General features: G+C 34.1%; 1 long non-coding RNA gene across 1 annotated transcript in view; it reads right to left on the bottom strand.

Annotated features, from left to right (window-relative positions):
* Positions 1–4,542: 4,542 nt before the first annotated feature.
* Positions 4,543–26,286, bottom strand: part of LOC149575789 (uncharacterized) — a 38,865-nt gene continuing 17,121 nt past the window's right edge. The window contains exons 3-5 of the long non-coding RNA XR_016360235.1: positions 5,023–5,119; positions 4,832–4,909; positions 4,543–4,706 (exon numbers count right to left, since the gene is read on the bottom strand). This is a non-coding gene — a long non-coding RNA (uncharacterized LOC149575789). The remainder of the gene's footprint in view (positions 4,707–4,831; positions 4,910–5,022; positions 5,120–26,286) is intronic.

Below are 26,286 nucleotides of genomic sequence, written 5' to 3' on the forward strand. Positions count from 1 at the left end.
TAACAGTCCAAGAGATTCAGCTCCATAGCATTGGAGTGGAGAGTTTTCAGAATCTTTACAAGAATGATGAGGACTTTGCTGAAGCCTATAAGGTATGCATGGATTTTGGAAACCACTTTCATAGCAGATTTTCAGAATACACTTTGCAAAATGGGTTGCTATTTAAGGGTAACCAGTTGTGTGTACCAAGAGGTTCCATGAGAGAGAACCTAATACAAGAGAAGCATAATGGCAACTTGAGTGGGCATTTTGGTATCAGCAAGACAATAGAACTAGTGCAAAGGTTCTATTATTGGCCTAAATTGGTCAAAGATGTAACCAAGTATGTGGAGCAATGTATGGTGTGTATGAAGGCAAAAGGAGGAATGAGCAATGCAGGTCTTTACCAACCCTTACCAATTCCTAGCAGACCATGGGATTGTGTAAGTATGGACTTCATTGTTGGTTTGCCTAAAACTAAGCAAGGGTATGATAGCATTTATGTTGTTGTTGATAGATTCAGTAGAATGGGACATTTCATTCCATGTAAGACAACTAATGATGCAAGTCATATAGCTCATTTGTTTTTCAAAGAGGTTGTAAGGATTCATGGACTTCCATTAAGCATTGTGTCGGATCGAGATGTGAAATTCATGAGTCACTTTTGGAAGACTTTATGGAAGAAGCTTGGCACTAACATGTCTTTTGGTTCAGCTTACCATCCTCAAACTGATGGTCAAACTAAGGTGGTTAATAGAACTTTAGGTAACCTTCTTAGGTGCCTAACTAAGGAGTATGGTCAGACTTGGGATGTTATCATCTCACAAGCAGAATATGCCTACAATGATAGCAAGAATAGGACTACCAGAAAGAGTCCTTTTGAAATTTTTTATGGCATGCACCCAAGAGGTGTGTGTGAACTAAGGTGTCTTGGAAACATGGATCAGATTAGTGGTCAAGCTGAAGACTTTGTACAAACCATGAAGGAGATTCAGGAGCAAGTCAAGAAGACTATTCAAGACAACACTCTAAAACTCAAAGCCAAGGTGGATGAAAAGAAGACGGATGTTCAGTTTGCTGTTGGGGACTATGTGATGGTCCATTTGAACAAAGCAAGGCTTCAAAAAGGCATTCCTACTAAGTTACAGATGAAGAGGGTAGGGCCTTGCAAAATATTGGCTAAATATGGAGCAAATGCCTATAAGGTAGATTTACCTTCCGATTTGGGCATATCCCCTATTTTTAATGTGCAAGACTTGGTGGCATACAAAGGTGACCCATCTCAGCTCAGTCCTGATGTTCATGAAGATCTTGAACTTGCTTCAACACCTACAAACAACAAGTTGGAGGTAGAAAAGGTGTTAGATTCAAGGGTAAAGAAGACTACAAGGCACAAGGTTTACATGGAACACCTCATCAAATGGAAGGAGAAACCAATTTCAGAGGCTACATGGGTTGCTGAGATAGAGTTCAAGAAGGTTGGCATACCTCTAGATTTTTTGCAAACTGATCCACCTTGAGTTCTTTGTTGGAGGGGGGAGTATGGTGCAGGAGCACCTAGGTAGGCTAAGTGTGAAACCTAGGTATTTCTTAATTTTTGGCTTGTAGTGATGCTAGCCACATCACTATTCTAATAATAGGTCCTATGTGGTCCTTAGGTGTGTTTAGGAGACTTGGCAAGACCCAAAGTGACCAAGTTGCTAGAAGTTGCCGACTATTGTCAACTAGGTGACTTAGGTCCGGAAAAGGCTAAAATGGTCTAGAAAGGTTCCAATGGCTTTGAATTGTTTATTTGAAGTCATTTTATGCATATTATATGTCTACTTTGTTTTTGTTCCAATTTTGGAGGTCTAACTCCATGTAGAACAAAAGTTGTTGAAATGTTGTCATGTTGTCATGACAACATTTTCTTGCAAAAAGCAACTTTTTGGCATTTGTGTGTTTAGAAAGTCCTAACTGTTTAGAACAGTTATGGAACTGATGGAGGATCCTTTAAAAATGTGAGGACAGCCATTTTCAAGGGGTTGGACAAGTTGGTTTTGCATTTTGTACGAATTGAGCAAGTATTTTGTTGCCGGTTTTATGCATTTGAAGGCATTTTTAATAGAGGAGGATTGAATGGCCTAATTTTTGTGTTGGAAAAGTTCTGAAATATTGTTTTTAATCTTTTTGTAGTGTTGATTTGATCATTTTAATTCGTTTGCATTAGTGTAGAAAAATCTTTTTGTTCTTGGCAAGTTGCTGATCTGAACAGGGCTGCACTTAGAAAATGGGATCTTAGGGCCACTTCCCACCATTGGAAACCTCTGGTATTTTGGGATTTGGAACTAGGATCCATGTACATTATGTATCAAGAAGGAGGGCCCTTGAAAGCATCAGCAAGAATTTTTAAGGTGATGCCCTAGGCAAGCCAAATGCAACTTGGCTAGGAATCACAGTTGGAAAATGAGTTATGGAGAGGATTGAGTGTACAAATACCTTAATCCGGCTGCATAGCGAGTAATGAGAAGGTCTAAACTTGCTCCAGCCCAAAGGAGAGGTCTTGGAAAGGTGTCTAAGGTGGTTTTCCATCACAACAGCGATAAAGCACTTGAAATCCTCATTTTTGGCCTAAAACTGTACTTTCATTGTACGGAAAGTTTGGAGGCTAAAAAATTACAGAATCTTGAAGTACTCTAAAAAGGGTATCCAAAAATATAATTTTTTTGTAGGGTTGTTAAGAAGTTTTTCAAGAAATCTTGTTTCCAGCTATTTAGGAGGGTTAATTCCTAGTAGCCTTTTTGGAGCAATTTGGTGTATCTTCCCTAGTAGATTGAATGCACCTATGAAATCAGCATTGTTTAGGGTCATGGATGTTAGAAGGAGTCTACAAAAACCCTAGATGAAGAACTGGTACCCTTGGAGCTATAGATGGATTTGAGGGTTAATAGCGGACTGGAGCCAGCTAGTAAGAAATTTGATGTTACTTTGTTGGTGTACCCCCAACTGAAGGATTAGGATCTCTTGAGCAGGGTCCTAGTAATTATAGGGTGTGAAGAAGCCCTAGTGGGTCTAGTGAATGACCTAAGGTAGCCCTGAGAGAGAGCTTGGGGTTTGGAAGCAAGGTTGGGGTGTTACATCAGAGAGCCATGAGTCACAATTAGTTTTTAGATATCAGAACATGACTCATCACATGCAAATCAAATGGTCCCACAGTTAGAGGAACAATAAATGCATCTATGCAAATCATCACATCAAGCCTCTCAGCAACAAGAAGTTGCAATAGAAATGGCCCCACAACAAGAAGATTCATGATAGAGACATTTTGTTGCAAGAAAGAAAGGAAGCACAAATTTTTCTCTTATTATGATAGCAACCTTTTGTTTGTAAAATATTTTTTTTTTAAGGATAGGTATCATTCTTCTCTAAGCTTGAAGCTTGTTGCATCTCATGCTATATAAATGAGATCCCAAGGCTAGAAAAAGGGTTTGAATTCTATATAGTTTGAGTCTTAGGATATTTTTGTAGTTGATCCAATAGTCTTTGTGTGAATTTTGTGATGTATTCATCTTTGCATACCTAAAAATAATTAGAACATAGAAGGATTCAGTATTTAATCTTGAGTTATTTTGAACTCGATGCCAGTGATGTATTATTTTCAAGAAAAATAAATACAAAGGGAAGGTTCTACAAACATCTGTGTCTCTAAATTTTGTCTCCTATTTCATAAATCTAAAGATTTGAGAATGAATGAATAATGTTCTTTCATTTTAATTTAGCTTGGATGGGTTGTATGTCTATTCATTGATTGCTCTTAATTCAAGGAATTAAATGAATATGCTTTCATTGAATTGATATTTTTTCTAGGTGTATGAGAGGATGTTCATAAGACAAGAATTTAGAGTTAACTTTTAATAGTTTCAATTATAAGGCAATTGAATAGATCAAGTTATACTGGTGTGATTTTCTTTGTACCAATGGATTAGGAACTGGTCACCATTTAGGATGCAAACTATTGAGTTCATGGAATTACATAGAGCACAAATATAAATCAAATCAATTTTTACTTTATTTTGTGAAGAGTTAAATTGCTGGTCAACACTTATTTGCAAAATAAGAATACGTTGAAGTCAAGAACTATAAATTAGTTATATGTCCATATATCCCTCAAGTGTGCATGCCTTGGTTTTGCAGAACCTAAAGAGTAGAGAATCTCTATGATTCTGTTGAAGTTGGATCCAAATCTGAATTTTTCTTAGTTGAATATAGGAGGTTGCTAGCCCTTAGACCAAGATTTACCCTCAAAATCCTAGTATTAAGTACTTTTTTGCTTGGTAGTTTTGAAACACCAACACCATAAACATGAACAATATACATGATCCATGATAAATTGAACTATACTATACTAAATAAATATGTATACTTTGTGCACATAAATGACACACACACACACACACACACACACACACACATATGTATCCATAGACAAATTATGTACAAATATGTATCAAATTTCATGTATCCATAAACAAGTTATGCAAATAAAAATAAAAATACATAGATCCATATACAAAATGTGATTGATCATGCCACCAAAATGTGTATAATATCAATGCTTTTGTATACAGTGTGGCATATTCCATCTCAAAATGTCTCATGATGCATCCTATGACAACTATACTATCCTATACTACTGGTGGATCATCAAAATGGAGCCTCTTCACTGAACTAGGTGGATTAGATGCCTCCTACATAAACAAAAAAGGAAAACCCAAAGTTAGACTACTGAATTTATATGATTCTATGTATATAGAAATGAAATTGCTCAAATGCATAATGATCCTTTATAGTTTTAAACTTTCATCATAAATACCTCTCTTGTTGACCTCATGCAGGGGTTAGGAATCTTCTCATATGTCCTCGGCAATGCTTACACCTCGTTGATTATGGCCTACATATGTTCACATATGGTTTTCATATGGATTTACAACTTAAACTATAACATTATAATTAATAGTGCACTAAATTTACAACATATGATCAAGAATTCAAACTAAAACTTACCTCTATCGACTCCTCCTTTGGATATAATGGCTGCATGAGAAAAGATACAAAACTTTGACATCCTAATGCAGGAGCATCCATAAGTATAAGGGCAATCCTGTGTCACCCAAAAAAATGTACTTAGACTTAGTTTCTATTTCATGTGTTTTCATTTTTGGATACCCACTTGGGTCAAATAAAGGTTCCAACTCTCACAGTTCCACTATTAGTGTTCTGGGTTAGAGTTTTTAATCACCTTGGGATATGTGTAAATGCTAAAAAAATAGGAGTATGTAATTGAGCCATAATTTTGGTAAATTAGAGGGTTTACATTGGCTAGATGAATGTAATTTTTATTTAGAGAATTCCAAAAAAAGAATTAGGTCAAAAGGCCCCATGGTTTGAAAGTTATCGCAGCTTTCGGTTTCTGGAGACATCCTAAGAATGTTTCAAAGTTAGGTTAGGGGAATTAAATGAACTTGAATAGGGCCAAAAAATGGGGGATGAGCGGAGGTGGTCCATAGGGCTATAGGCACTTCAAGAGATTTTTGAAAATGTAAACAGTTCATCAATTGGAGCTACGGTTCAAAAGTTATGCCTCTCAAAAGTTCGGTTACCATTTCTAGTTTCTTCTAATTTTGTGCCAACTTCTAATGCAACTTCTAGAGCCTTCTATTTGGTCAGTGGATGCCAACTAGCACTTTCTAGAATTTGTTCCTAATCCTTAACTCTTCGGGGTCTATTTAAGAACATTTCTGGCATTGTTAAAGGCAGTTCAGAGTGGAGTTTGAGAGAAGGTACTGGGAGAAGAAATTATCTCCAGATTTATGCTTTTGTAAGCCCATAAGGCATGTTTTGGAGTCTGTTTCTCTGCACTAAGTGTAATAGCATATTTTCATAGTTAATAAAATTTTCCTTTCCTGTTGTGTCCATTCTGTGCTTGGGTTGTGTCCCCATCACATCTAGCGTCCTACGCACTAGGTGTTTCCTATGAGATACAAAATCCTAGCTATTAATATCATGGAAATAAATTTTGAATTTGTTTATGAAAATAAGGAAAATAACAAATAAATGATACTTATACATATAATGGGGTTCTCATTGCAAATGGAAATGCCAGAGGGTCTATGACACCGAATATGCCTGGACTCATCTAGTAGCCATGCCATGTATAATAAAGAAAGTAACTAAATTTCATTAGCACAAATATTTTACAAGAATTCATCAATATTTAATCACTTTAAAAGAACTTAATTACCTTTCCCTTGTTAGTGGATTATGCCTCACCCCCCACACTCTGCCCCCCACTAATAGGTAATACCTCTATGTGTGAATATGCGGCCTTCGCTAACACACACACTTCAACACAGTCTTTATTTGCGGATTCATCCCGGAATGAACATTGGATTGCTCATCCAAAAATTAGCTAGCAATGCAACCTATTGCCTTCTATCTAAAGAGATATTTCTTGTTAGATATCCTCAGATTTGAGGTGTTAAGCAACCAGACCCTCTAAGAATGAAGGATTTAAGAAATGAAATTAATCTATATGATTATGCAAATTAATCTAGAATGAGAAATGCATTCTAATCTAAGAACAAGTAAAGGAAACTAGATTAATCATATGCATATTATGCTAAATGAAATTAAGCTAAGGATGCAAATGTATGTAAAATATGAGCAAATGTGAGTATGAATTCCAGCAACAATTTGATGCAAATTCCAAATTTATCCTCCCCCAAAATGAAGAGATGAGGGTCTCTTAAATAGACTTTCCTGGAATCCATCAACGGTTGAGATCGATTTCAATCAATGGTCAAGATTAAAGGTGAAGTTCAGTCATAAAGGAAGATTTCGAAATTAAAGGGAGTTAACTGTTTAATTTGAGTAGAATAAGGAGTTAATTGATTTAATTTGAGTAGAATAAGGAGTTAACTGATTTAATTCCTTTTTGATCAACAGTGAACTGGGAATTTCCCTTTTTGAACTGAAGAAGGATTTTGGAGAGATATTTAATTTAATAAAATGAGATATGCTCTCATAAATATATTTCCTATTTAATTAAATAATTTCATTTAATTAATTACAGACACTTTCTTATTTAATTAAATCACTATATTTAATTAATTAGGAATTACTCCTATTTAATTAAATAACTTTGTTTAATTAATTAAAGAATAGCCTTCCATTTAATTAAATAATTTTCTTTAATTAATTAGAAATACCTTTCCCATTTAACTAAATAATTACATTTAGTTAATCAAGATAGGCGTATTTATTAAATTAAATAAATTTAATCCCATAGTACATTAGTCTTAGGAGATAATTGAATTTAATAAAGTATAAATACTTTTAAATTAAATTATAATTAATCAAGTAGGTTTAATACGACTAATATGAGTACGTACTATAGGAATTAAATAAGAAATGTGATGAATGCATATTAGGGTCTTCTGCATTTGACAATTAAGTCAAGTAGCGAGTTAGATTAAGAATCTATCTAATGAAATAGGACTTTAGCAATGATCAAAATAGACCAGAATTGGTATCATGGCAATGAGCCAATTTTGGGGTATTACATTTTGCCCCTCTTTGAATGAATGTGCAAGCAACACGTTCAATTCAAAGAAAATCAAAAAGTATGATGCGCATATCAAAAAAAAAAGATTGGTTCCAAAATTGATTCTATGGAGACCAATTGATGATCTTTTAAGGACTATCTCTAGAACAGAGCTTAATCCAAAGGAATCCAAGTAGAATACCTAGATACTTGAATTAAAATAGATAAGCTTTTAAGGATCATCTCCAACACGAAGCTTAATCCTAAGGAATCTAGGTAGAACACCTAGATACCTAAGTTGAAATAGATAAGCTTTTAAGGATCATCTCCAGCATGAAGCTTAATACTAAAGGATCCAAGTAGAACACCTAGATACCTAAGTTGATAAGAACTAATTATGAGTCACAGAATCATCCCTAGAACGAGGCTTGATCCTCAGGAGTCGGGGTTTAGACTATCCCGATACCTGTCCATTAGAATCAGATCAGAAATGTTATAAGATGTAATCAAATGATGAAAAGATGAAGTAGATGACAAGGATGCTAGAAAGAGGAGGACAAGATGCCCTAAGTAATGAGATGCCCCAAGTGAGAAGGACATAAAATGGGAACCAGATGCCCCAAGTAATGAGACACAAAATGAGTTGAAATTTAGTTCAATGATGTAATCATCCTGCCCCCTCAGGAGCAAAATCGAAAGATGACACACCAGAATTATGATGTAAGGAGAGTGATGAAAGATACAGAAGAAATCCAAGGTTTAGTAGAATATAGAAGAGATTAGTATGATTAGAAGAAATATAAAGAGGTTAGAATGATTAGAAGAAATATAAAGAGATTAGAATGATCTTGAAGAAATATGAAGAGATCAGAATGATCTGAGGAAATTTGGAGAGATCAGAATGATCTGAAGAAATATGAAGAGATCAGAACGATCTGAAAAAATATAAAAAGATCAGAATGATCTAGAGAAATATAAAGAGATGAGAACGATTTGAAGAAATATGAAGAGATCAAAATGATCAAAAGAAATTTTGAGGTTGATCCGAAGTGATTTTGAGATCCAAAAGACCAAGTTTGAGTTGAAAAGATTCCAAGAATTGCAAAGTATCAGAAAGATTTGGATTGCACAAAAAAATTTAAAATGCATTTTGAGCCACTTAAGTGTGTCATATTTTGAATTCAATCCCAAAAAATGGGTTTAGAGCAACCAAAGTAGCCAAGAGGGTGATTAATCAATCATTTGTACAGTTTGTGAAATAACATGATACTTTGAAGAGATCAGCAATCCCTCATTAGAGAAGGTGAAAGTAGATTTGCAATTGAATCGCATGCTTATGCAAGTGAAGTATGTAATGCAAGATTATGTTAAATGCAACCCTAGGTCTAGTTACCAAGCCTTGATATTTAATCATCACCGGATATAAAATAAAGCTCGTATGTTATACAATTCCCACTGACAATGCAATCATGGAAACATGAATATAACATATGTTATTGGTTTTTTGAGATTAAATGTAAGCATTCGAGGCACAAGAAGCTAGAATAACCAAAACATTTGTCCCTTTTAATGTAGCAAGTTAGCATAAGCATCAAAGCATAGATGCTAGGATGACCTGAATGTTTCTTGCATAACAGACACACCAAACACATAGGAGATCCATCTTATGCTAAATACTCAGTATTTATACTGTCCGTAATGACCCTTGCATTCGTAACCTGAGATAGAAATGTGCTAGATATACTTGCAATGACCCGTACGTTCACTTAATAGGATGAGTATCAGTATGTACTATAGCATGAAGAGTTCACTCCAACAAACAAGGAGAAGAACCAATGTCATTAATGTATCTGTATAAAAGGAGTCGAGGTAAACACGGCCATCCAATACGAGATGGAGGCTCTTATAGTGGACACCCCTTTTATAGGAATGTATCAACTTGTTGGAACTAAACCACAGACAGAAAGCCAAAAAAAGATCATGCCCCCAGTCATTACTTCTCTAGTCGAAGATGACATCATCGAGTTACTCGAGGAGATATGATAAAGCAACAAAAAAGCAAACAAAGAAAAAGCTCAGTATATCCAAACAAGTATATCATTTTTGCGTTCAATGTTTTGGGATTGATGTCAAGTGTCAATGTCCAGAATACATTTGAAAGAAATCTTTTCAGTAAGGTGACAACAATAGGTAGATGCAGCCAAAACGACTGGTGACTGAGGTCAAAGAAGAATCTTCACGATGAAGAACCTAAGAAGGACTAAGTGACAATAGAAAGACACAACTAGGATGATTGGTGACTGATGCAAAAGAGATCTTCCATAAAGGAATCTTGAGACATGAACTTAGCAGTAGTAGGCAGACACAATTGAAACAACTGGTGACTGTTGCGAAAGAGATTCTATGAGGAGAATCTTAAAGAGAGTGTCACTGGTGATAGTAGGCAGACGCAATGAGGACCACTGGTGACTATCACGAAGGAGATTTTTTGAGGAGAATCTCAAAAATAGTGACACTAGCGACAGTAGGCAGACGTAGTGAGAACCACTGGTGATTGTCACGAAGGAGATTCTATGAGGAGAATCTCAAAAATAGTGACTAGCAACATTAGGCAGACGTAGTGAGAACCACTGGTGATTGTTGTGAAGGAGATTCTATGAAGAGAATCTCAAAAATAGTGACACTAAAGGGGGAATGCCCTGAGCTATGACAAGACTCAATCCATGGATACATGAGCAAAAAGTAGGAAAGCAGGAAAGCAAAAGTGTGAAAGCAACTATACAAAATAGCCAGAAGATGCGCTACAAGATGGAGCATTGGGAACAAGAGGCGCCTATTTACTAGGTTTTCACCTTCTTGGATGGATTTTCTTTTTTTTCTACCATGATGCCTATTTCTAGGTTTTCACCAATGGCACTTTTCTTGTTTTTCAACTTTTTTTGGTATTTTTCTATTTTATTTTTTTTTGTATTTTTTAGATTTTTCACTTTTTTTGGTGTTACGAAGGCACCTTTTGCTAGGTTTTCACCAGGATAACAATTTTTTTAGGACTTTTTTTTAGGACTTTTTCAAAATTTTAGAACTTTTTCAGAGATTACTAGCTCTCAAGAAGGATTACCTTGATTTTGTTTCAGCGTCTAGCAAGGTGCAGGACAATATGTAGTAGCAAGCTGGTGGATAAGTGGAGATGGATAGGCAAGGAGTATGAAGCAGTGAATGTTACCCTCAAGGAAAGGCTTCACAAGATTACCCAAGCTAGGGAAAAAGGATATAACAATATAAGATCATGGTGTAATGAAGGGTATCGTGTAAGTAATCCAAGAAAATAACCATGTCAAGAGATTGCTAAGAACTAAGTTTTCTTCTTTCTTTCATTGATCAAGATCAAAGGGTTAACTAAATAGGACAGCAAAGTTTGTTATGGAGGTTATGAGTGAATGACTTCAGGAATGAGGACATCTAAAGGATAAGCAAGATCATAATCGGATGTCATGGATGGAAGAATTAAACATGACGCCTGTTTACCAGGTTTTCATCATGGTACTTGTCCAAGGTGCCACAAGAAGTGGTTTTCACCATAGGACAGATTTATTTTCCTTTACTTTTGCTACCAAGGTGCCTGTTTCCAGGTTTTCACCAAGGCACATTTTTTTGCTTTTTTCTTTTTTTTTTCTTTTCTTTTTTTTGGATTTTTAGAGTTTTTGGAAAGAATTCAAGCCTTCTTCAATTTGAATAGTGCTCCTATTGGAAGGATAAATTATGATAAGCCAAAACCATAGAAAGGTATGCCCAAAGATGCTGATAGGGTAATGGAAGGGAGATAGGAAAATGAGAGGTAGATGGAGGATAAGGTTGTTGGTTTTGGAAGACTGAAACAAGCAAGGATGGCAAGCAGGCATAAGATTTAGAGGATCTCATGAGGGTGGATGAGATATTAAGAAAGATCAACATTGACACACACCTTGAAGGGTAGTGGAATGATGGAGGACATATGGATGAAATAGATTGAGGCTTAGATATATGAGGTAGCAAAGCCACTTTGGAGGATGGTGGAGTAGAAGGTTTTGAAACCTTTTTAGGAAGATGTTGGGAAGAAGATGGAGTGGAAGCCTTTAGAAGCTTGAATGTCAACTTTGATTTGTTTTCAATATTCAAGTCCTTCAAAAGAGACTTGGGAATCCATATAGCTTTTGATTTTTCATTAGATGCTTTGGAATGCATTTCTTCAATAATAGATTTAAGAACCCATACTTTCTTTGGTTGAGCTCTTTGAATAGTGGACCTTTGCGGTCTCTTTTTTGTTTTTTTCTTCTTGACATTCACATGTCGATTAGAGGAGACACAGTGAGCTTTTGAGGATGGATTCATGCACTTGTGTTTGAGTTGATCATCCAAATTGCTTCCAAAGGACTTGGGATCTATGGATGAATGAGGCCAATATGACTGGTTTAGATCGAAACATGGATGTGAAGAGCTCAAGTATGTGTATCTTTGTTGATCTTGAGGTAGGGTAGGAGGAATGTGTAATGAGCTAAGAGTGGAAGTAGGAGATGGAGGAACATAAGGTCCCAAAATAGACGGAAGGTTTGAAGGCTTTAGCTTAGATGGGTAGGGACCAAGGATAGATTTAGAAGATGTGAATGGACCATGAGTATGGATATCAGCATCTTTAGAGTGAGCAACATGACCAATGCCATTAATAGATTTATGAGCAACTATTATAGGAGCAATATCTTTGATAGGATTATTTAAAGCTTGAGCATAGTTTTGAAGTGAATGTAGTGAGGTAGAACAAGAGAGTGAGGGAACACTTTTCTCTTCAAAAGAAATTTTAGGTAACATAGGAAAAGTATCCTTCTCTTGGTCTTTTATAATCTCCTTAAGGATGGTGGAAGGAATATCTTGATCTTGCTTAGTAGAGGTGCATGACATGGGAGATGGAGGACTATGTGGCTCTTGAGATGGAAGCACGAGATCTTGGAAGACTTGAAAGGGGATGAAGGAATCTTGGTCTTGATCAACACTTGTTTCTTCATCATTTAAGTGGTCCTCTTGACATGAAACCAAATCCAAGGATGAGGGAGTATCTGAATCTATATTTGAATATATTTCTAGAGTCTCCATAACAAGCTCTTGAAGGGAAAATGGACGAATAGTTGGATTGGGGATAATAAGAGGAGCAACACATGGAGGTTTTGGATCTTTTCTTTGTGTAGTATTGGAGAGATTTGTAGCTAAGTCAAAATTAGCTTGAGTTTCCTTTAAAGGTAGTCCTTGAGGGTACACATAGTCAACTAGGGGAGTAGTGAGTTCTTTTGGTGAATATGGGTTGGAAAGATTGGACAATTTAGAAAATGGATGTATGTTGGAGGCAGTAGAAGTTGTGTTTGAACCATTTCTAGACATGGTTTCATGAGGTTGATCCTTCTTGAGAGTAGAATCTTTAGTAGTTGAGAGCTTAGATTTTTGAATTATACCATTGTCAAAGAGATCTTGGATCTTGTTTTTCAGCTCCTTACAATGGGAAGTTTTATGTAAATTATGTCTATGATAGACACAATAGTTACTCATAAAGGAAACTCCTGCCAAAGTGAGCTTAGGTAAAGTAATGAGTTTTTCTTGAAGAAGTTCTTCCAAGGTTAATTTGTAAGATTTTCCCAAAGGTGTGAAATCACGCTTTGGTTTAGGTTCCCAAGGTTTTTCTTCAAAGATATTTCTAGATTTCTTGGGTGTTTGTGAAGTGTTCTCAGATATCTTAAATTCAAGATCACAAGAATGTGATTTTTGGTTGTCATAGAAGGAAGGGAAAATTTCCCTCAAGGAGAATTTGTTCGATGACATGTTTTCCTCTTCTTTTAGTCTGTGAAGTTGAGTACTCATTGATTGGATTTGTTGCTTCATGTTTGCAATAAGTAGCTTTTCTTCCTCACTAGGAATATTGGATTTAGCACATTGGTTATTAGCGATTTTGATGTACTATGTTTCAAGTAGTGATAGCCAAGTTTTAGAACGTAAGTTAAGTTGCCATAGTCATAGACAATGACAAAAAGCAAAAGCTTAGACAAAGACCAAACTAGAATGTAGTCTCAAAAAAGCAAGATAAGATTGCAGTATATTAAGGTACGAATAGTCAGATTTGAAGGCTAGAAAAACCAAAGATTATGACTATCATGACACAGAGTACAACAAGCACTAAAGGACAAGAGCAAGATAACTGAGAGACAAGACTAGTTAAAGTATGGATCGCAAGTCATTAGCTAAGTAGGATGCCACTATTTGGGACTTTTTTCAAACAAAGAAATAGACGGACACAGAAAAAGATAGTGTGCAATCCGCAGATAGCTAAAACAGACCCAAATTGGTAATGCTGACACAAGATCTCGCGCGAGAAACCTTTATAGGCTGTGCGAAGAAGTTTCTTGAATTGTGCGAAAGTCAATAACAGTGTTTTAATTTCACACGAAGAAGTTCACAGGGTCACATGAAGACTGACGACAGAGGTTTAATTTCATGCGAGAACAAAATGATTTTGCACGAGGACTAGATGATTTTGCACGAGACCCAAATGATTTCACGTGAGAAGGCAGACCAGTTTTACAATAGAAACTAATTTTGACAAGGTTTCTGGACTTTTTAGATCATTTTAGTAAGCAAGCAGATAAACAGGCACATAGAACAGCAAGCAGGTGATATCAATCATGTTTGAAAACAATAAGAAATTAAATATGTGTTTTACAATGTAATGATTTCTTCTTTTCTAAGAAAATAAATATGTTTTTTGTACATTATATATGTTTATATATATGTCAATTTTGTATATTAGGTAAATATTTGAAACATGGTTTGTATGTTCAATTTTATATGCTGATTTTTTTTGTTCAATTACAAAAATTGGGTGTTAATAAATTACCATTATTTGTTAATTGCATGACTGATAGAATACTAACTTTTAAAATGATTTATAAGACACAAGGGTTAGAAAAATCAGTAGTATCTTGTAAATTACATTTTGATAAAATATAAATTATAAATCAAATTTTAGTTTATGTTCTTATTTCATATTAATTTTTGGTGATAATATCTAAGTTTTAAATTTGTCTACAATTATCAAATAGTATTCTTTAAAATATAGTTTTTAAATAATATATATTAAATATCACATTATTTAATCTTATATTAGAAATACTCTCATTTAATTATTTGATGTTCATAGTAATTCCACATGGAGCTTTGAACTTTCAAACTGATGAATAAAGAAGACAACATAGAAGGGAGCATCAAAGAGAGTATAGATGAAGAAAGCAAGAACAAATGAGTGCTATAGAAAGGGAAAACCGACGTCTCATTCATAATGAACAAGATAGGGAAATATTTTCTAGAAGACAAATAACAAAACTACATGAAGAATTACATGATCGAAACATTGTTCAAGGAAATATAGATACTATGCCCAGTAATATGTGTCCACAACAATTGGTTTCCATCGAAGAACAAAATAGGAATCATATGAAAACACTAAGTTATGACTCTAACTATCGTAGACACCAAATTGAATGTATAAGGGAATATGGAGAAGAGTATAAAAGAAGAGAACAAGAGCAAAGGAATGAAATTGAAAGAAAAATTCAAAGTATGTACCCTAGCCAAAGAATTGACAAAGAAAGAGAAGAAAAAATTGTTGTAGGAATGAATAATGACAATTGAATAGATGGAAATATGAGTGAAATGGACAGTAGAATAAATATTCCACAACAACACGCAATGCCTCAAATAGAAATTGACCAATACAATTATACTACAAATATAGATATCCAATCTCACTTGGAGGGAAGAGAATACAGAAGCACTTATCAAAGGGCATATAAAAAGAAATGTCATGAGCAAGTAAATGATATAGAAAGGGAAAATAGAAGGGTGAAATGAAACCAACAAGAAAGAAAAAGAAATGAAAGAAGAAGCGTGGATAGTATAGTACAAGAATTGCAGGTTCTAAACAAACACCAAATCATATGTATAAGGGAATATGAGGATAAGGCCATAATAATGGTTCCCACTTTCCATCATGAAGAAATTAGATGGAAAGTGCAAAAATCATTTTCTAGGGGCTTCAAATGAAGTTGTGGCCCTAGGGGCTTCATTTGAAGCCCTAGGCTTCATTCAAAGCCCTTTATGCTAATCGGCATGAAGGGCTTTGAATGAAGCCCCTAGGATCAATAAATGGTCAAAAAGTGGGCTAGGGGGCTTCATTCAAACCCCCCTAGGGCCAATAAGAGGACAAAAAGTGGGCTAAGGGGTTCTTTTGAACCCCCTAGGGCCACACAAAATACTCCTAAGGGGATTCAAATGAAACCCCCTCCATATGAAGCCTCTTTAAGGGATTCATTTGAAGCCCCCTTCGTCCAAAGGTCCCAAAATAGAAATTTGTTCAAACTTCCTAAATTTTCAATCATTTTTTGTCATTTTGAGGGATCAAACAAGGGAAAAATAGGTCCATTTTATGAAACTAAATATATCACATTGTTGTACTCTGAATAATCTTTCTAATGACTATACTTTTAATAAACATTGTATTTATTGTGATATGTTTTTAGTAATTTTATCAAATATAGGTTGTTTGGCCATTTCATAAATCTTTGTTTGAAGCTTTGGAAAAAATAGAAAATGGAAGAAAATAATTTTTAAAATCAAAGGTATGAATTTTAACTTTCTAGAAAAATAAGAAAAAATGCATTTCAATTTATTCAAAATAAATTATATCGATCAAAATCAACCTATGTCTAATTTATCATTGACATCACTTTACCATCAAAACAAATCTACAATTTTTAACAAAATTGAATAAAATCAACTAATGTTGCTAGGTGTTGAAGTTATCATTCGAGTCTTGAAAGAAATTTATCATTATCATATTTTTAGAACAAGTTGCGTTGATCAAAACAACCATCACCCTTTAAAAATGTTGACTTTTCATATACACCACTTCTCAAAGGAGAAAGAAAAATGGACTTCAATCAATTCAAAAAATAAAATAAAAATATTTTTAGAAACTAGAAAGAAAATTATACAAATCACTAGTTTACATCATCTCCAAATTATTTACAGTTTTTTTAGTAATTTAAGCATATGTATGTAAGTTTTTTTAAACAAATAAGTGTCAAAATTGACCAAAAAGTGGGAACTAGTATTGTGGGACTACCAATGAAGGAGAGTTTAGAGGAAGGAAACAAGATCAAATGAATGAAAATGAAAGAGATAGTTAGAGTATGTACTATAATCAACAATATCAAGAAAGAACTGATAGAGAAAAAGAAGAAACAATTTTGGTAGGAATGAATAATGACAATTTAGTAGATGGAAATGTGAATGAAAGAGACCCAAGAATAATTCCACAACAAACAATGCCTCAAATAGAAATGGAGCAAAAAAATTGTACTTCAAATATAAATATCCAATTTGTCATAGAGGGAAGAGAATATACAAGAAATTATCAAAGGGAATATAGAAAGAGACATCATTAACAAATGAATGAGATGGAAAGGGAAAGTCGAAGGGTGAACCAAAACCAACAAAAAGGATAAAGAAGTGATAGAAGAAGGGTAGATAATATAGTACAAGGACTGCAAGTTCAAAATAATAATAAAACAATTCATAGTTGCAATGTGAAAATGCATGAGAATTATCATGATTTTTTTGGGAATATTTTTCATAACCTTCAACTACTTTTTTGACATTAACTAGATAGTTTGGTACACCCAGAAATGTGATATGTGTGTCAAGAATACTATCTTGGCCTAAAAGTAAGACATACAAGAGAAGGTTTGATGTGTTCAAGATGTCAACAAGATTTAAAGAAAATAATATATTATATTCATCAAACAATATGGATCCAAGCTCACAACCAAAGGAACATGTAAGTTTAACTCAAGTAGAAGAGATGTTGATTTCACATGTAAGTCCAATATTGTAGGTGACACATGCAATAGGGGGACAATATAAATACAAAGGACACAATAAGCTTTCTCCAAAATATAGAAAATATATATAAAACTCTTCCACATCTAGTTAAAGAGTTGTCAATAATAATTATCCATAAAAAAGATCTGTGAGGTACAAATTATGACTTTACAGTCAATAGAGATCGGGTATATTAAGCACTAAAGTATAAGATTAATAATTATAAATTTTATTCTAATGTCAAAGTAGATGATCATGCTTTAGATGATGTTGAACAATATAAAGACTCCAATATTTTCAATAAGATAAAGATAGTTCATGTTGAATTTGACTCAAAATTAAATGATATGTTGTATGTAGAACCTGAAATAGAGGGAGATGATGATAATAGAAATCACGTGACATCTATGGCAACATGAACACCAAACCTTCAAAGAGAAATGGAATTTATCCAAGCATGGGTTAAAAATACAAATATTATTCCTTTGAGGTTGATTGATTGGCCATCAATTGGTGCATCTCTAGTGAATGAATATGTAACACCCAAATTACTAGTTATAGCTTTTCCTACATTATTTCCTAAAGGAGATTGTGATTGGCTAGAGCCATGAGTGAGACAAGTTCATCTACATGAACATATGAAACATCTAATTTGATTTAGAGATAACAAATTTGGGAACCATCCTAGATTTCAGTATTACATGATGAACATGATAATGAGACATTGAGCGTAAAAGTCTAGTGCTATATTTGCGAAAAGACATATCCAAGAATTGCCAATTACTATAGATGAATTGAGAGAACATATTGAAAATGTACCAAATTCTCATCTTGTGGATAAATTGATACAATTTGGCACAACTTTGTAAGGCACAAGGTCATATTGGGCTAAGAGTCAAGGAGAATTATGTGACATGCTTAGGCAATTAGGGATGCCTACAATTGTCTTCATGTTAAGTGTAGCTGATATGTATTGGCCTGATCTACATGCACTAATGCTAGGAACTCTACCAACAAACCAAGATAAGCCAAGAATTGGAAAAGACAAAATGTTATTGACTACCCACACATTGTCACTCACTACATGCACCTCAAACATACTATGTTTTGAAAGGAGATATTAGAGAAGGGATTGAATGTTAAAGACTTTTGATCTAGATATGAATGGAAACATAGGGGGTATCCACATGTACATGGTTTTTTCTAGCTTCATGATATTCCAAGTATGTATTTAATAGATTGGCATAATGAAGAGAAGGTAAATGAAGCTAGAAATTATTTTCACAAGATTGTCCATGCATGTAATCCAAGAGCTAATGTTCACAAACATAACATGCAGGTATATCTACAATAAATTTACAAATTTCGTATGTCTTTAATATAGAGTTTTTTAATTTTTATTTTATTTTTATTTTTTGACAAAAGTGGGCAAGCCACTATATATATGTATGTATGTATGTATATGTATGTATGTATATGTATGTACGTATGTATATGTATGTATGTGTATATATATATATGTATATGTATATATATATATATACACATACATATACATATATATATACACATACATACATATATATACGTACATATATATAAATACATATACCTATATATATTTATATATATATATATATATGTGTATGTATGTATATATATGTGTGTGTGTATAGATATATATATATATACACATATATATACACATATATATATACATACATACATACATACATATCTATATATATATATATATATATATATATATATATATATATATATATATAAAGAAACTAATTCAAAGCTCAATCGGGAAAGAATCGAAAAGAAAACTTGGAAACCTTGCTAAATACAAAAGATAAGAAATGTCAATATTTACAAAATACCAAATCAATGAGATAAGTTTTCTGAATATAATTTAGATCCTATACTTCCTCCAAAACTAAAATTAGTCATCTAAATGAAAAATTGTTTAAATTTCAAAAAATTGATAGTTGAAATGGAACAATCTCTCACTCCTCCATTGCAACATATGCAGACATGTTAGATGGGGTCAAAATAGTGGCATCATGAGTTTCACATCCCCAACTAGCTTTGGGTAAGGGTTGAGGAGATGAATCCCAACCTGACCCGTGAGTTGCACCCCAAGGGGCCAAAGATACTAGGACATCATGAGTGGAGAGAAGTTGGTTTCAACAAGGAAGATGGTGACCCCTCAACTCACCTGAAGCTTCTTGCAAGTCAGAAAAATGAGAATCCTACAAATCAACAAACCATTGCTAAGAAGCAAGGGTTAGCTAAGATTAAATCCATGGATTGGGAGACAGAAAATTAGCATAATTTGGAAACTCCAACAAGTCCAAGATGGCATGCCCTACATGCTTAACCCCCTCATTTAGTTGAAAGCCTAGTGCCCTCGCCATAACTTGTAGAGTATTCTTCATGAGGAAGGAGCTCTATTTTTCAACCAATTTTTGGAGGGCCTCATAAGTAGCCAAAAAGTCATGCTTTTGCATGAGCTGGGACTGCATGAAGAGACCACCCACCAAAGCATTACCTGCCCACAAGTCATAATGTTGCATTGCAACCTACAATTTTTGATCACGCTAGAATTTGTAAAGAACTACCTTAGTAGCTAGGATCTCTAGAAGAGGAACAAACTGCAAAAAATCCATTGCATTTGACATAAATATCGACACCATGTTGGATGGAAATAGGAAATGCCTAAAGGAGGGGGAGAGAATATCATCCCCAATCATGTATCTAATCGCCTATCGTATAGAAGATGAATGAACAAAGAACATGACATCCATATCTAAATCAACAACATTCAAAGGGATAACACATTTGTCCATGTTTGGTTGAAGCCAAATATGATAATTTTTTGGCAAAATTAATCTAGGAAACTAAGAACAAGAGTCACACTTGATACAAGCCTCCATGTCAAAGAACAATACCAAACCACCGATAATGAAAGAGCATTGAAACTAATGGCTTGATGGAAATAAGTGAGCGTGAACAACGAAAATTGCCTCTCATGTGTGAATTAAATTCCATTAGAAACTAGCACACTCAAGGGATATGCAAGATAGATATTCTTGTGATATGTAATAACATCAAACATCGAAATGACCATAAGCCCAGATGAGATAAACCACACATCCATCCAAGGCACACAAAGTACAATTATGGAGTCTATATTACAAAACTTTGAGAACTATGTTTAAATAATCTCGATTAGGAAAAAATCATATTCATCATGGCACACAAGCCCAATAAAATATCATCAAGAACAACATTTGACAATATTTGATGTAATCAATAATTGTAGCTCATTGAATTGATCAAGAAATGAGGACAGCTGAAAAGTGGAAATTGTGATGCCATCACAACCTAGATTTGAAAGGTAATTAGCAACTTGATTCCCCCCCCCCATAATGTATGTGAAATACATACCTCATGATACTAATCTAACAAATTCCATATTTGAGAGAGAATGTACTTTAGTTGCTAGGAGAATGTCTACCTTTTAATGCAAGCATCAATGATTACATGTGAGTCACCTTCAATATGCATTGTTGAAAGTTACCTTTTTTGGCAAGAACTAAACTAGCAAAAAGGGCTTGAGCTTATGCAAGATTATTGGTACCCATTGCTAAGGGGCTAGAAATAAATGCTAACAATTTTCCATTACAATCACGAATACATGCTCCTAACCCTAATTTACCTGGATTTCCTCTAGAGGCACCATCAAAATTGATCTTCACATACCCTAAATTGGGAAGATACTAGTGTACATTAGAATGATCATCTTTAGTTTGAAATTTACTAGTTAATCCACCGCTAATAGGAATAAAGAGTGATTTCCATTCATGCATAATGTTGGCATCCCATTGAGTAATGATAGGATTAAACTTACATCTACTAAGGCTTGCATTTGTTACTTCTAAAATTGAATTTTTGATACCTTCAAGCACCTTATCAATAGTAGAAAACTCTTTTCTGAATATCCATTTATTTATTTCCCACCAAATAGCCCAGATGACTAATGTTAGGGAGCACTTCCATAACCCTGCAAATAGAGTGCGAGGATGGATGATTTTCCATGCTTGGAAAACATCCCATATTTTATTTTGGAGAGGGGTAAAAGAGCTTAATTTGTGTAGAAGAAAGGTCCAATACTAATAAGCAAACAAACATTTGGCAAAGAGGTGATCACTTGTTTCAAATTCATCATTACATAACACACATTTGAAAGTTGAAGCAATATTCAATCTTACAAGTCTATCACATGTAAGAATCCTATGCTTAATAGCAAGTCATGCAAAGCAACCAGCTTTCGAAAGAACTGCATTTTTCTAACAAAATAAGTATGCTCTACAAGGATTCTTTTTTGAAGCAATTCTTTGAATAAGTTTATATCCCTCTTTAATAGTATAGTTACCATCCTTGGTAGGTGCCCACAACAATTTATCTTCAGAATTGGATAAAAGGACATGTTTCTAATTTAAAATGGTATGAAAATGCTATTGATCTTGATAGGAAAGAGGAAGTAGATCTAGATCTTTCCAGAAGACTTTCCTAGAAAAAAGGTAAATTGTTGAAATATAGTGGTGAACTTGTGTTCCCCAAATAGATTCTGAAAATAAGAAAAGATATTTGGTATAGGGAAAAGTGATCAATGGAGGTTGACCATTCTAAGAGTCTCTCCAAAAGTTAACTTTGTATATGCTATTTACTTCCCAAGTAACATATGTAAGAACAATGTCTCTTGAAGAGACCAAAAAGTCCCAAACCACAGACCCCTTTGGAGGATCAGACATTGAGAATATTCTTGATGGATCATTATTATCCAAATATTTTTGTTGCATTATTTGGCACCAAGTAGTGTGAGACTTGGTATACATTTGCCAAGCTAATTTACTACCAAATGCAATATTCTAATTTGATAAATCATGAACACCTACACCCCCAACAACTAGAGTATGTGTTATGTCCTGGAGAGAAATAAGAAGAATTTTCTTATCATCAGACAAATTACCTGTCCAAAGGAAACCTCTAGTCAGTTTTTGAATTTGTAAGATGACTAAGGTTGGAGCTTTAAGGATAGCAAGGTAGTAATTTGGAATAACTGTAAGTATTGATTTAATGACAAGAAATTTTCCTAGTAAAGAGAGCCATCTAACATTCCATGCAACAATTCTACTTTTAATTCTATCAATGATAGAAGTCTAATAACTTATCTTGTTGGACCCCATAAAAAATGGAATTCCAAGGTAATTAGAAGGTAGAAAGTCTTCAATGAATCCCAAAACTCATACAATTTTGTCAGAAATGACTTTGTTGGTATTGAAAAGATTTTTTTTTAAACTTTTGAGGATTAATTTTCTACCTAGAGACATCAGAATATAACTACAAAACATACTTAATCTGCTTGGCCTTAGAAACATGAGAACTACCAAATAAAAGCGTGTCATCTGAAAATAATGAATGGGTGATGGATAAAGAAGTGCCATGAATGTGCACAGCCTTCCATTTTCCAAATGAGTTATTGAGCTTGATGGTCCTGCCGAAAGTTTTGGCCATAATGATGAATAAAGCTTGTGATAGTGTATCACCCTGTCTAACAACTTGTGTAGAAGAGAAACTAGAGGCTTTCCCATTAATGATAACTGATAATGAGGCTCCAGATATACATTTTGGAAATATAGATGGAGTAACTGAGAGGGCGGGATGAATCAGTTATCACAAAAATAAATCCACAAATCCCTTAGATGTCTTATAAACGTAGTTACTGTTGTCACTCAGTATCCACACAGAAAAATGTTGTAACTCTGTAGATGTATGTTAACTTATTACTAATCACAAATATTTAACATGCATGCATAAAAAAAATAACATCAACACAAGAGACACTAGATTTAATGTGGAAACCAAATATGGGAAAAACCACCAAGTAACTAGCTACCAATTTTTACTCTTCTAAAGTGAGCCCTATTAGGAGCCAACCTTGTTAAAGGTTACAAAACACACTGTTAGGTGTGACCTTGTTAGAGGATTTAATCACCCTGCTAGGATTGGCCTTGCTAGAGGACTTAAGAACAATTCAATAGAACTGTCTACCTTGTTAGAGGATTTGCAAAAATGGTTGTAAAACCAACTCTATTAAGAGATTTAAGAATCGTTGCTACAATGATAAAAAAGTAACAATGAAGTGACCTAAATGAGATGCAACTGAACTTTGCTATTACAGATCTTTGTTCTACTTCATTAGATCCTCTCTGATCAAATACACATTTTCTTCTCCTTAAGGATATCTGATCCTTCTTCTCACACTTTACTCTTCACACAATCAACTCACTTGCATGCTCGCTCATTCATTCATCATGCATTTGAATTCAGAACTTGACCTTTTATCTATACCTTACAAATTATTTAGTCGGCTCATTTACAAGTTCATTTACGAATAATCATTACATCAATCAGCTACAAACATTACATGAAACAATTAAACTTTATTTTCCAAAATAATGAAATCCTTCATTGGCCAACCTAGCTCGGTAAACACTGCTCCAAAAAAGATTTCTAGTGTTAGCCAACCTAAGCTCGGTAAATATTGTGAACTCTACAAAATCCTTTGGAGACCAAGTGAACTCGGTAGACAATAATTTTCCTTCGTTGGCCTTGTGAGCTCAGTAGAAATTGACTTTTGTCATAGAAACCTTCAATGCCTGAGTGAGCTCGATAGAAACTATCTCCACAGTGTAGCTACTGGGAATGCTCAGTAGACTCTGTAATTCACTTTGCTGACCATTTGAGCTTGGTAGACTCTATAATTTTCTTTTTTGACCAACTAAACTCGGTAGACTCTATCTAATAATTGATATGACATTTTTGTAACATCAAAGACAACACACAAGTGAACAATTGTATCCAATAATCTCCCTCTTTCGCATTAATGGAAACACAACATGTCATGGCAAATGAAATTTGAGAACAAGTCTTTTTCTAATAGAATATTTCTCCCTCTTATATTTTATGCCACAAACTTCTCAAATACAATAATCTCCCTTTGTGAAGGAATTACATAGCTTCTTTTCAAATAGTAGATTCTCCACAATCAATTCAAAGTTTAGATAGATATGACAGTATACTCTCCCTCTTTGACAATACATGCCAAAGACAACACAAACCAAATAAGTAGCAATGTACCTTAAGTACTGATTCATGTGCAATGTTCTCTTGATTATGATGCATCAACTGATAGATCTTCAACTTGATACACGTTGATGCATCACTAAAACTTTATTTTAGTGAGCCTCAGATAGGGGAATGACCCCTAACTTACCTCTTAGATACAAGAATGCATCCTTAGGTAATGGCTTGGTGAATATGTCAACAATTTGTTCTTTTTTATGGACATATTCCAATCTGATCTCCTTATCCTACACCAATTCTCTAACAAAATAATATTTTATTGCAACGTGCTTGGTTTTTGAATGCATCACTGGATTTTTAGATATGTTGATTGCACTTGTATTGTCACAAAACATAACAATAAGTTCTTTGATTTCCACGTTCATGCCTTCCAATAATTATTTGAACCAAACAATATTAGAACAATTTATTGTTGCTACAACATACTATGCTTCTACTGTAGAATGAGATGTGCAGTTTTACTTTTTGTTCATCCAAGAAACCAACCACTTTCCAAGAAAGAATGCTTCTCCACTTGTACTCTTTCTGTCATCAATGGTTCTTGCCCAATCTACATTAGTAAACACTTGCAAGTCCAAATTACCTCCAAATTTGTACCACAATCCATAATCTTCAGTGCCTTTTACGTATCTCACGATCCTTTTGATTGCCATCATGTGATTTTCTTTTGGTTTTGCTGAAAATCTTGCTACAATACCAACTGCAAGAGCACTATCTAGCCTTGTATGAACTACATTCTGCAACTTTCCAATCATTGATCTATATAATGTCTGATCTAGCTCTTTTGATTCATCATCCTTGGTAAGCTTTAGTCCAATGCACATAAGAGTTCCAACTGGTTTACAATCTTCCATCCCAAACTTTTTGAGTATCCCCTTAATATATTTAGACTAAGTGATGTAGATACCACTCTTACTCTATTAAATTTGAAGACCAACAAAGAATTTAATCTCACCAAACATTGACATCTCAAATTTCTTATTCATTTGTTCTAAAAATTCTTTGCATAAATCATCATTTCCTATAAAAAAAAGTGTCATCCACAAATATTTCTGCCAAAATAATCTTGTTATCTGGTCTTTCCTTGATATACAAGCTATTGTTATCATTAGTTCTTTGAAAACTTATCTGAATAAGATAGTTATGTAATCTTTGATACCATGCTCTAGAGGCTTATTTCAAACCATAAAATGCTTTGTGTAATTTGCAGACCATGTCCTTCTTTTTTGGATCAATAAAACCTTTTGGCTGTTCAATATAGACTTCTTCTTCCAAAATACCATTGAGAAATGCAAATTTGTCATCCATCTGATATACCTTAAATCCTTTCTATGTAGCATATGAAAGTAAGGTCCTGACACCTTCCAATCTTGCAATAGGAGCAAAAGTCTCTCCATAGTCTATTACTTCTTCTTCAAAGTAGCCTTTACATACTAGTCTATCTTTGTTCCTTGACACCTTACCATATTCATTCAACTTATTTCTGAATACCCACTTAGTTACAATCACATTCTTATCTTTAGGCTTGGGTACAATAGTCCATGTTTTGTTCT

The sequence above is a fragment of the Cupressus sempervirens genome, chromosome 2, assembly GCF_028749045.1.
Source record: "Cupressus sempervirens isolate cs-2001-9-10 chromosome 2, ASM2874904v1, whole genome shotgun sequence".
Lineage (NCBI taxonomy): Eukaryota > Viridiplantae > Streptophyta > Pinopsida > Cupressales > Cupressaceae > Cupressus > Cupressus sempervirens.